Raw genomic sequence first — 12,962 nt, 5'->3', positions numbered from 1 at the left:
TCTAAATCTATCTTATATGCAAGCGTTAGGAATTAATTTTCTGAAAAAATATGGAAAAAAAAACTAAGTTTTTAAAGCCAGATTTGTGTGTGTGTGTGTGTGTTTCTATGTATCATAGTTTACTAAAATGGAAAGTCTTTAGTCCTATGATTAAATATGCCATGCATGCCATTAGAGTAATCTGTGTTTAGAAAATATGACATTTAGGAGAACTTATTTTGATGATTTATGTCATATGTGTTTTCTACTCACATTTTAGGACCTTGGTCAAAAATAATAAGAAATTACAAATATAGTTCTTAAGCAACCAAATATTCTTGACCAATTTTCATTTATATACATACACAAATAATAGGGACTATTCTTATTTTTATATATATTATTCCTCAACTATATTGAGTATCTAAATATGAACATGAAATGATTTGCTAATCCCAATGAATCATATTTTATAGTGCACAATTTAAAAAGTTTTCTATGCACTTTTAAATCTCTCATATTTTTATATTATTTTAAAGTATCTGAGGTTCTACCACTTTTTATATTCATCCATATAACAAAAGTCAATACTTCGCATCTATTGAGTGCCTACTGTATACCAGTCTGTTATAATGGTTTATGTGTCTTATAAGACTTTATCTCCCATATCATCATTCACCTTTTACTGTTCTCTCTATGAAACTCTATATATTCCTCCATTTTATTTATTTTTTAATTTTTTAAAAATTTTTACAGACTGCATTTTGATTCATTGTACACAAATGGGGTACATCTTTTCATTTCTATGGTTGTGCACTATATAGATTCATACCATTCATGTAATCATACATGTACATAGGGTAATGATGTCTGTCTCATTCTACCATTTTTCATACCCCCCTCTCCTTTCCCTCTATGTAATCCCTTTTTATTTTTTTAAGTAACATCTTTCACTCACATAAATCCTAAAAGTCTACTGTAAGCATATTGGAATATTTCAAATTACAAGCAAACTTTCTTGTATGCTCATTATTTTTTTTCTTTTTTCTTTTCATGTTCCCTTTGTCTTTTTTCCCTAAAAATACATGCTTTTCTCCTGAGGACACAAATTATTCAATGGTAGCTGTTTTCTTTCTCACATGTGCACCCATTGGTAGGCTTCCATAGAGGGTAGCTTCCCTTTGCTCTTCATTGTTCTTTCCAGACTATTCTTTCTGTGATAGAATTTATTTTCCACAATGATTGCCATAATCTCCCATTCCATATTCTCTTCTTGCAATGTGATGTTGACATTCTTCCCACTAACAATGGAATGTATGCCCCTACACATTGAATCTGGGCAGACCTGTGATTAATGCTGGAGTAACAGTATATAACTGCCACACTAAGCATACAAAGTAATTTAGTTTCTCCATTAGTTTCTTGTAGGGCTGGGTAGATAGCTCAGTCAGTAGAGTGCTTGCCTTGTAAGCACAAGGCCCTGGGTTCGATCCCCAGCACCACACACACAAAAAAAAAAAAAAAAAAAAAAAAAAAAAACCATAAGTTTCTTGTGACACTTGTTCTCAAATCCACTCAGAGCTTCCTCCACCATGTGCAACAGGAATGAGCAGTTCTCACCATGCCCTCTCTATATCACTTCATATCAAAGGTGCAGATTTAGCAAAGAATTGGTTACCATGGTTTCGGTCAACTTAGTTTTAGAAGATTTTGTTATAGTTCAATGACAGGTCTCTCCCAGGACTCCCATTTTCTTCCAAAACTCGTCTTCAAAACACGTCACAAACTATCTAACCAACTCACTTCCTTGGGATTCCTTTGGGCTTTTTGAAGATTTTAGCATTTTGCCTATTATCATTATTTTCAAAATTATTCCTCTAGTAATTCTTGGTAATTAAAATATCCAATAGCTTGGCACCTGTAATCTCAACTATCTTGGAGGGTGAGAGAGAAGGATCACTAGTTGGAGTTTAGCCTGGAAACAGCAAAATCTTGTCACACACACACACACACACACACACACACACACAAATCAAAAAGGCTGTGATTTAAGCTCAATGATAGGATTCAATCCCCAGTACCACACACACAAACACAAATTACACATATACTAGACTTCCAAAACCCATAATTCCTTCACCTTATATTCAATATTCAATAATACTGCTTTTTCATCTACCTCAGTCAATATTCCTCATAATTGTATTAGTAATTCCAATAATATAAACAAACCCTGTTATAATAAATAGACTCTGTATCAACTCCAAACACACCATTCTTAACATCCACCTTCACATAATCCCGTATTACTTTCTCTGACACCCTGACTCCATCAGTCTTCCAGTTTCACCAATGCCCCGTCCTGTCCTTTGTCACTGTTTTTTTCCACACAAGTGGGCTTTATTAAACATATTTAACACATTTTCACCTTTATCATTTTATCTGTTAATGTCCAAACCAAATTCAACCAATCTATCTCTTCATTGGACCCCCAACTTGAAGTTGAATATAGCTATAAAAAGAATACAAGTCATGTCAACTGATATAATTTTTAATTTAATTAAATTTAAATGGACATTTTTGGTGTCCAGGAATATAACACATTTTCATGTATGTTTTGCCGTCTTTTTCCCAGGAAGCTGGAAAGTTAGTGGTGCTCTCATACACATGGCTTAAAGCAGACTAGTTAGCCCCACGTGAATAAGCTCGATCATTGTGTCCTTATGTTAGATGTGTAACGGGGCAGGAAGTACGCCTGCAAACCCTTCAAAGGGGTGGACTGGCAAAACTTCTGAAGAGAAGCTGTGCTTCAGATATTTTTGAGAATAAAAATGAAGGATTAACTCTAATGTGTGAAAGTTTTGTTTCATGTTTCAGACCTTACCATATTTTCTTCCATTTATATTTAATTATACATTTTTGTGTCTAAATTTCTATCACATTTTAAGAAAGAAAACTTTTGATATCAGCTTTATAGAAGGGCCTTCCCTAAACCATTTTGTTCTTTATCATTTGGGAGTCAGTGTTGCTAAAGTCTACCCCACAAAGAAGCAAAAGTAAACATTTCCCGTCTTCTTCTTAGTGTAATCCCACAACCATTCCCACTCTGACAAACCCATTTCCCATTGCCTGACGTAGACATGTTATAAAGCACTTGTTGCAGCCAGCTCCACAGCAGCTGCTCAGCCCACTGTCAGAGCTTCTCAGGTTTAGAGCTGCCAGAGCTTGATTTGTGAAGCTCTGATTCTGAAAACCATTATGTAACTTGACATTTCCCTTCATTTTAAATTTCACAAACCATCTAAAAACTCTGTTTAGTTAATAAATAGTTATGACTCTCAAAAAGACAACTTTGTGGGCATGGTGGCGCAAGCCCTTAATCCCAGTGTCTCAGGAGGCTGAGGCAAGAGGATCACCAGTTCAAAGCCAGCCTCAGCAACAGCAAAGGGCTAAGCAACTCGGTGAGGCGCTGTCTCCAAATAAAATAAAAAATGTGTCTGGGGATGTCGCTCAGTGGTCAAGTGCTCCTGAATTCAATTCCTGGTACATAAAAAATAAAAATTTAAAAAAAAAAAACAACTTTGGAATGCAAACCAACAGAAAAACCTCTAAGATCTCAATAACTGATTAAAGTGTGGGAAACCTTGAGGTCTAAATCCATACTGTTTGTATGTGTTCTACCTCTTCCAAAGAGGTTCTGGGTCTGTTGTGTCACAATCTTCTGAATATTAGAGGATGGATATTTTCTGCTTTTTCCCTTTTCTGTGCAATTCTTATAGGCAACTGATCAATGTAAAATAATTATTTAAATATCAAGAATTGCATAGCCAGGTGTTGTGGTGCACACCTGTAATCTCAGCAACTCCGAAGGCTGAGGCAAGAGGATTGCAAGTTTGAGATCAGCCTCAGCAATTTAACAAGTCCTCAAGCAACTTAGTGAGACCCTGTCTCAAAATAAAAAATTTAAAAAGTGCTGGGTCTAAGACTCAGTGGTTAAGTGCCTTGGGTTTAATTCCCATTACCAGGGGGGGAAAAAAGAAGAAGAAGGAGAAGGAGTTTTCATCTATCCTTTGTACTGACAAGCAAAAGCCTTCCCCTATTCAAATATAATTAAAAAGCAATCAAGACCGTTCTCTAAGCCTCAACAGCCATCACAATTAAGTGTCACTTGCAAGTCAATTTTTTTTTTTATTATTGTAAGCAAATGGGATACATGTTGTTTCTCTGTTTGTACATGGCATAAAGGCATACCATTTGTGTAATCATAAATTTACATAGGGTAATGTTGTTTGATTCATTCTGTTATTTTTTCCCCTTCCCCCCCACCCCTCCAACCCCTCTTTTCCCTCTACACAGTCCTTCCTTCCTCCATTCTTGCCCCCCTCCCTAACCCTAACTCTAACCCTAACACTAAACCCTCCCACACCCCATTATGTGTCATCATCCACTTCTTAGCGATATCATTCGTCCATTGGTTTTTTGAGATTGGCTTATCTCACTTAGCATGATATTCTCCAGTTTCATCCATTTGCCTGCAAATGCCATAATTTTATCATTCTTTATGGCTGAGTAATATTCCATTGTATATATATACCACAGTTTCTTTATCCATTCATCAATTGAAGGACATCTAGGTTGGTTCCACAATCTGGCTATTGTGAACTGAGCAGCTATGAACATTGATGTGGCTGTATCTCTGTAATATGCTGATTTTAAGTCCTTTGGGTATAGGCCAAGGAGTGGGATAGCTGGGTCAAATGGTGGTTCCATTCCAAGTTTTCTAAGGAGTCTCCACACTGCTTTCCAGAGTGACTGCACTAATTTGCAGCCCCACCAGCAATGTAAGAGTGTACCTTTCTCCCCATATCCTTGCCAACACCTGTTGTTGCTTGTATTCTTGATAATCGCCATTCTAATTGGGGTGAGATGGAATCTTAGGGTAGTTTTGATTTGCATTTCTCTTATTACTGAAGATGTTGAAAATTTTTTCATGTTTGTTGATTGCTGGCAAATCTTCTTCTGTGAAGTGTCTGTTCATATCCTTAGCCCATTCGTTGATTGGGTTATTTGTATTCTTGGTGTAGAGTTTTTTGTGTTCTTTATATATTCTGGAAATTAGTGCTGTATCTGAAGTATGAGTGGCAAAAATTTTCTCCCACGCTATAGGCTCTCTCTTCATATTGCTGATAGTTCCTTTACTGGAAGAAAGCTATTTAGTTTGAATCTATCCCAGTTATTGTTTCTTGCTTTTATTTCTAGTGCTATGGGAGTCCTGTTAAGGAAGTCTGATTCTAAGCCAACAAGTTGAAGATTTGGACCTACTTTTTCTTCTATAAGATGAAGGGTCTCTGGTCTGATTTCAAGGTCCTTGATCCACTTTGAGTTGAGTTTTGTGCAGGGTGAGAGATAGGGGTTTAGTTTCATTCTGTTGCATATGGATTTCCAGTTTTCCCAGCACCATTTGTTGAAGAGGCTATCTTTTCTCCATTGCATGTTTTTGGCCCCTTTGTCTAGTATGAGAAAATTGTATTTATTTGGGTTTGTGTCCGTGTCCTCTATTCTGGACCATTGATCCACCTTTCTATTTTGGTACCAATACCATGTCGTTTTTGTTACTATTGCTTTGTAGTAGAGTTGAAGATCTGGTATTGCAATACCCCCTGCTTCACTCTTTCTGCCAAGGATTGCTTTAGCTATTCTGGGTTTTTTATTCTTCCAGATGAATTTCATAATTGCTTGCTCTATTTCTGTAATGAACAACATTGGAATTTTAATTGGAATTGCATTGAATCTGTATAGCACTTTTGGTAGTATGGCCATTTTGACAATATTAATTCTTCCTATCCAAGAAAATGGGAGATCTTTCCATCTTCTAAGGTTTTCTTTAATTTCTTTCTTTAGTGTTCTGTAGTTCTCATTGTAGAGGTCTTTCACCTCTTTTGTGAGATTGATTCCCAAGTATTTTATTTTTCTCGAAGCTACTGTGAATGGGGTAGTTTTCCTGATTTCTCTTTCTGAAGATTCATCGCTTATGTATAAAAATGCCTTAGATTTTTGTGCATTGATCTTATATCCTGCTACTTTACTGAATTCACTTATGAGATCTAAAAGTTTTCTGGTGGAATTTCCTGGTTCTTCTAAGTATACAATCATATCATCAGCAAATAGGGATAGTTTGAGTTCTTCTTTTCCTATTCGTATCCCTTTAATTTCTTTGGTCTGTCTAATTGCTCTGGCTAGAGTTTCAAGGACGATATTGAATAGAAGTGGAGAAAGAGGGCATCCCTGCCTTGTTCCAGTTTTTAGAGGGAATGCTTTCAGTTTTTCACCATTTAGAATGATATTAGCCATGGGCTTAGCGTAGATGGCCTTTACAATGTTAAGGAATGTTCCCACTATCCCTATTTTTTCTAGTGTTTTGAGCATGAAGGGGTGCTGTAGTTTATCAAATGCTTTTTCTGCATCTATCGAAATAATCATGTGATTCTTGACTTTAAGTCTATTGATATGGTGAATGACATTTATTGATTTCCTGATGTTGAACCAACCTTGCATCCCTGGGATGAAACCCACTTGGTCATGGTGCACTATCTTTTTAATATGTTTTTGTATGCGATTTGCTAAAATTTTGTTGAGAATTTTTGCGTCGATGTTCATTAAGGATATTGGTCTGAAATTTTCTTTCCTCGATGTGTCTCTGTCTGGTTTAGGTATCAGGGTAATATTGGCTTCATAGAATGAGTTTGGGAGGGTTCCCTCCTCTTCTATTTTATGGAATACTTTGAGAAGTATTGGAATGAGCTCTTCTTTAAAGGTTTTGTAGAACTCGGCTGAGAACCCATCTGGTCCTGGACTTTTCTTTGTTGGTAGGCTATTTATGACTTCTTCTATTTCATTACTTGAAATTGGTCTATTTAAATTGTGTATGTCCTCCTCGTTCAGTTTAGGGAATTCATATGTCTCTAGAAACCTGTTGATGTCTTTAAAATTTTCTATTTTGTTGGAGTATAGATTTTCAAAATAGCTTCTAATTATGTTTTGTATTTCAGTCGTGTCTGTTGTGATATTTCCTTGTTCATTCCGAATTTTAGTAATTTGGGTTTTCTCTCATCTTCTCTTTGTTAGTGTGGCTAAAGGTTTATCAATTTTGTTTATTTTTTAGAAGAACCAACTATTTATTTTGTCAATTTTTTGTATTGTTTCTTTTGTTTCAATTTCGTTGATTTCAGCTCTGAGTTTAACTATTTCCTGTCTTCTACACTTTTGGTATTGGTCTGTTCTTTTTCTAGGGCTTTGAGATGTAGTGTTAGGTCATTTATTTTTTGAGTTTTACTTCTTTTATTAAATGCGCTCCATGAAATAAATCTTCCTCTAAGTACTGCTTTCATAGTGTCCCAGAGATTTTGATATGATGTTTCTTTGTTCTCATTTACCTCTAAGAATTTTTTAATTTCCTTCCTAATATCTTCTGTTATCCATTCATCATATAATAGCATATTGTTTAATCTCCAGGTGTTGGAGTAGTTTCTGTTTTTTACTCTTTCATTAATTTTTAACTTCAATCCATTATGATCTGATAGAATACAAGGTAGTGTCTCTATCTTCTTGTATTTGCTGACATTAGCTTTGTGGCATAATATATGGTCTATTTTAGAGAAGGATCCATGTGCTGCTGAGAAGAAAGTGTATTCACTCTTGGTTGGATGGTATATTTTATAAATGTCTGTTAAGTCTAAATTATTGATTGTGTTATTGAGATCTATGGTTTCTTTGTTCAATTTTTGTTTGGAAGATCTGTACAGTGGTGAGAGAGGCATGTTAAAATCACCTAGTATTATTGTGTTATGGTCTATTTGGTTTCTAAAATTGAGAAGGATTTGTTTAATATACATGGATGAGCCACTCTTTGGGGGATAGATGTTTATGATTGTTATATCTTGCTGATTTATGCTTCCCTTAAGCAGTATGAAATGTCCTTCTTTATCCCTTCTGACTAACATTGGCTTGAAGTCCACATTATCTGAAATGAGGATGGATACTCCAGCTTTTTTGCTGAGTCCATGTGCATGGTATGTTTTTCCCCATCCTTTCACATTTAGTCTATGGGTATCTCTTTCTGTGAGGTGAGTCTCTTGCAGGCAACATATTGTTGGATCTTTCTTTTTAATCCAATCTTCCAGTCTATGTCTTTTGATTGATGAATTCAGGCCATTAACATTCAGTGTTATTATTGAGATATGATTTGTATTCCCGGTCATTTGGTTCATATTTAAAATTTTATTTATTTATTTATTTATTTTTTGACACATCTTGGTTCCTCCTTTATTTGACAGTTCCTTTAGGGTAATTCCTCCCTTTGCTGATATGCTTCTTTGTTTTTTATCTCTTCTTCATGGAATATTTTGCTGAGAATGTTCTGTAATGCTGGCTTTCTTTTTGTAAATTCTTTTAGCTTTTGTTTATCATGGAATGATTTTATTTCATCGTCAAATTTGAAGTTAAGTTTTGCTGGGTATAAGATTCTTGGTTGGCATCCATTTTCTTTCAGAGCTTGAAAAATGTTGTTCCAGGCCCTTCTAGCTTTTAGGGTCTGGATTGAAAAATCTGCTGATATCCGTATTGGTTTTCCCCTGAATGTAATTTGATTCTTTTCTCTCACAGCCTTTAAAATTCTGTCTTTATTTTGTATGTTAGGTATTTTCATTATAATGTGCCTTGGTGTGGGTCTGTTGTAATTTTGTGTATTTGGAGTCCTATAAGCCTCTTGGACTTGATTTTCCATTTCATTCTTCAGATTTGGGAAATTTTCTGATATTATTTCATTGAATAGATTATTCATTCCTTTGGTTTGTTTCTCTAAGCCTTCCTCAATCCCAATAATTCTCAAATTTGGCCTTTTCATGATATCCCATAGTTCTTGCAGATTCTGTTCAAGATTTCTTACCATCTTCTCTGTTTGTTCAACTTTGCTTTCGAGATTAAATATTTTGTCTTCAATATCTGAAGTTCTGTCTTCCAGGTGTTCTATCCTATTGGTTGTGCTTTCTATGGAGTTCTTAATTTGGTTTATTGTTTCCTTCATTTCAAGGATTTCTGTTTGGTTTTTTTTTCAATATCTCTAACTCTTTATTGAAATGATCTTTTGCTTCCTGTATTTGCTCTTTTAACTGTCGATTGGTGCCATCATTCAATGCCTACATTTGCTCTTTCATCTCATCATTCAATGCCTGCATTTGCTTTTTCATCTCATCGTTTGCTTCCCTAATCATTTTAATTATGTACATTCTGAACTCCCTTTCTGTCATTTCTTCTGCCATGCTGTCGTTGGATTTTATTGATGTAACATCTAGATTTGTTTGGGCCATTTTCTTCCCTTGTTTTCTCATAATGTTCAGGAATCAGTGGGTCATTAAGATATTGCAGATTTCCTCTATCGACTTATAATGTCCCTGAAGATTGCTAGTATATCCCCTTATCCTTCAGTAGCCTGCAGTCTTGGAGGAAGTTGATAATGCGGAGCTCCACGAAGAAGTTGCCTCTCTAGGGGTGGTGACCCTCAGGTGGCGTATATTCCCTGCTAGTGGGCAGAGGTGCCTCCACTTGTTGACCAATGGTCATCCAACGGGGAACTAGGCTGCAGGCTGAGGCAAGTCCTGTTTGTGCCTGTGTCTCTGGTTTTACCGTCCCTGTGGGAAAACCTCACCCGGCAGGGAAGACTCACTCGATGGGGATGTCTTGCTGATCAGTTCCCCTCCTAGAGGTTCCCCTCAATCTACAATTACCGCCTGGGCTGGGCTGTCTTCCTCTGCAACGTTCCCAGGGGCCCAGACCTACCTCCTGGGCCTGGGAGCCTCACCCTTCACAGGCGAGTCTCCTTAGGCTGCCTCTCCCAGAGAATCCGCCCACAGTCCTGGAAACTTCGCTCCGCCTCTAGGCGTGTCTCTGTGCGGCTCTTCCAGCAAGAAGCCACCTAGCTCCTGGGACCCTGCTCTGCACCTAATCACCTGGCTATGCGGCCCCTCCTCTGAGCCGCCACCTGGAGCCTCGTACAATAGCTCCGATACCCAGAGACCCGCCACACACCTCCTCCTCCGGACAGCGGCTGGGTTTCCGACGCAGTCACTAGGAGCCCAAGCAATTCACTTCACGTCTCCTCCTCCCGCCAACCGCCCGTAGCCCTAGGCAGTCACTCCAAGTCCAAGTGACCCGCCCTGTTCCTCCTCCTCCTCCTCGGGGTAGCCCCCCCGGGTGTTCAGGAGCGGTGGCTCTGAGACCAAGTGACCCACCACGCTCCTCCTCCAGGCAGGCCACCGGTGTTCAGGAGTGGTCGCTTTTAGTCCAATCAACTCACCACTCGCCTCCTCCTCTGGCAACCACCTGTGGCTCTGATGCAGTCACTCCTAGACCAAGCGACCCGCCGCACTTCTCCTCTTCCTCCGGGCAACCCCCCAGTGTTCAGGAGCGGTCGTTCTGAGTTCAAACAGCTCGCCAGGCAGCTCCTCCTCTGGCAACCGCCTGTGGCTCTGATGCAGTCACTCCTAGACCAAGCAATCCACCGCGCTTCTCCTCTTCCTCGGCCCCCCGGTGTTCCGGAGTGCTCGCTCTGAGTTCAAACAGCTCGCCTCGCACCTCCTTCTCAGGCAGCCGCCCGGAGCCCCAGTGGTTGCTCCGATTCCAAGCGCTGTGCTGAGCCGCCTCTTCTACGATGATCCCAGTTGTCCGTGTTTACCGCTCCAGTGGGGGGAGGGGCGTCTCGCCGAGCAACTCTACTTCACAATGTTTCCTGCGTTCTGGGGCTACCGCCCCATCCGCGACGCCTCCCCCGTGGGAGAGACTCACCCAGCGGCTTTGAGTTGGTCCCAAGTCTCTCACTATCTCCTCTTTTGAATCTTGCGTCCTGGAGCAACGTGAAATGCAGCCGCCCCCTAGTCCGCCATCTTGAAACTCCCCGCAAGTCAATTTTTAAAAACATATGGTCTGAGTTCTATGGTTAGTAGTAAAGAATGGTTTGAAAGCCTTACCCAGTATTTAGATGGCAGACACTTCTGAATTCTTCATGTAAATGGACAAATCATGAGTGTAACAGATAACAGAGGAACTTTGAGTTCATGATTGATTTATAGCTGTTTATATCACACCAGCATCATTCACCCATGAGGCTGGGCTTCTATGTGACCTGTCTTTCATTAACTCTTCAATTCTATTTCTTATCCATCTAAATCACACAGTTAAAATGATTCAATATCATTTATACAGCAGTCTAAACATTCCACATTTTATTTTAAATTGCTCACTACAAGTGATACCACAGGAATAGAGGTTGTATCAAGGGAGTCTAAATAGCATGATCAAAAAAGAGGAAAAAGGTATCCAGGAAAAATATCAAGTGTCTGATAATTTAGAATCACTTCATGGATCTAATTTTTCTCACAATCTGATGGTTAAACTAATGAAAAAGTACACAAATTTAAAATAATGTATCATATTTTGTACATTATAACATTTAATACAACATATTGTCTTGTGCTATGTTACATACTTCCAGAAGTCCATGTTAATGGCAAATATTGCAGACAACAACTTCGAGTATTTTTCTTTTGTTCCTTGGTTCTTCATGTAAAACAATTTATAATAGTGACACAGTGCTTGAGCTTTGAAGCAGCAAAGATCACTAGTACTTCTTCACTTAGTCTGATATTTTGTCTCTTTTTGCTATTGTAATGGAGAGAATCTGGTTAATTTTCTTAAAGCTCTTTTGCCGTCAGGCTTTGTAAACTGTATGTGACAAGATTTCCAGAGAGCTGCAATAAAAGGTTCTGAGAGAAACAAAGTCATTTTACCATGGGATGAAAAGCACTTTATAACCAAAAGTGCAAATAGAAAAAAACAGCTTTAAATTGAGTTCACAAATCTGCTGCTCTACAAATAAGCTTCTTTATGAAATTATTCAGGTATAAGAAACCAGGTGCTAACAATCTGCAATGCTGGTTTTACATAGATAATAAATGGTACATTCTATCAAATATGCAATTATTATGTGTCAATTTTTAAAAAATATGCTTCATTTCAATCCTCTGCTCTTCCTCTTGGGAGTAAACTATGTTACATACATTTATAAATATGTCAAATTGAGCTCCACTATTATGTATAACTATAGTGTGCTAATTAAAACAAAAAGTATGTTCCAAAAAGCTTTGGTGAATTTGTACCTTCCTCTTGAGTTTTTTATTTTTATTTATTTATTTTTTTTTAGGTTTTGTTTTGTTTTGTTTTGTTTTTTTGGTTTTGTTTTGTTTTGCTTTGCTTTTGTTCTCCCTGAGTAAAAGAAAACTACTCGGTAGGAGAATTGAAAAACATAGGATGCCAAAAAGCAAAATTTCAGTTTCTAAGGATTTCCTTCCCCGATCTCAAAAAACAAGGATTAAAATGGTGGGTGTTCCATTCTCACATCACAAGGGTGAAGGTTGTTAGCCTAGGTCCATGAAACCATGAAATGTCCAGAAATAATTCAAAACAATTAACTAGAAGCACAATGCACTCTCTCCTTCTAAAGTTTTTAAGTGCCTATAAAAATCTTACCAATGCCCATGTTTTTTTCACTATATTTTTTCTTTCACTCTACTTTGAATTGGTTACAGTAATCAAGTGAGTACATGATTAAAGTCAAGGAAAAGGAATTTTTACAGAGAATTCAGGATAATGAAATAATATATATGGTTAAAGGTCTTAAGATATTCTGAAGTGACCTCAAAAAAGGAGAAGAGTTCAGTAGGACAAAGTCTAGAAAGTAAAAAGGATGTGGTACTTTGTCCCCCTAGCCAGAGATGATTCAGTAAACAAAGATGTGCTTTTTCCAAATTGCTAACATGTTATATCCTTTATAGTTTTAAAAATATTTTTATATTCTAACAAACATGCATTCTTATGCTATTTGTAATCAGTACCTTTACATACCACTTATTATATTCTTGTGTTAATTATCT

General features: G+C 37.5%; 1 protein-coding gene across 7 annotated transcripts in view; it reads right to left on the bottom strand.

The window, feature by feature from the left end:
- The window catches only part of Epha5 (EPH receptor A5), a 345,949-nt gene that overhangs the window by 184,194 nt on the left and 148,793 nt on the right, over positions 1-12,962 (bottom strand). The gene's annotated exons all lie outside the window — the stretch shown is intronic.

This window comes from Sciurus carolinensis, chromosome 10 (genome assembly GCF_902686445.1).
Source record: "Sciurus carolinensis chromosome 10, mSciCar1.2, whole genome shotgun sequence".
In the NCBI taxonomy this organism is placed as follows: domain Eukaryota; kingdom Metazoa; phylum Chordata; class Mammalia; order Rodentia; family Sciuridae; genus Sciurus; species Sciurus carolinensis.
The sequence above is the reverse complement of the archived record's forward strand: the minus strand, read 5'-3'. Positions and strand labels throughout refer to the sequence as shown.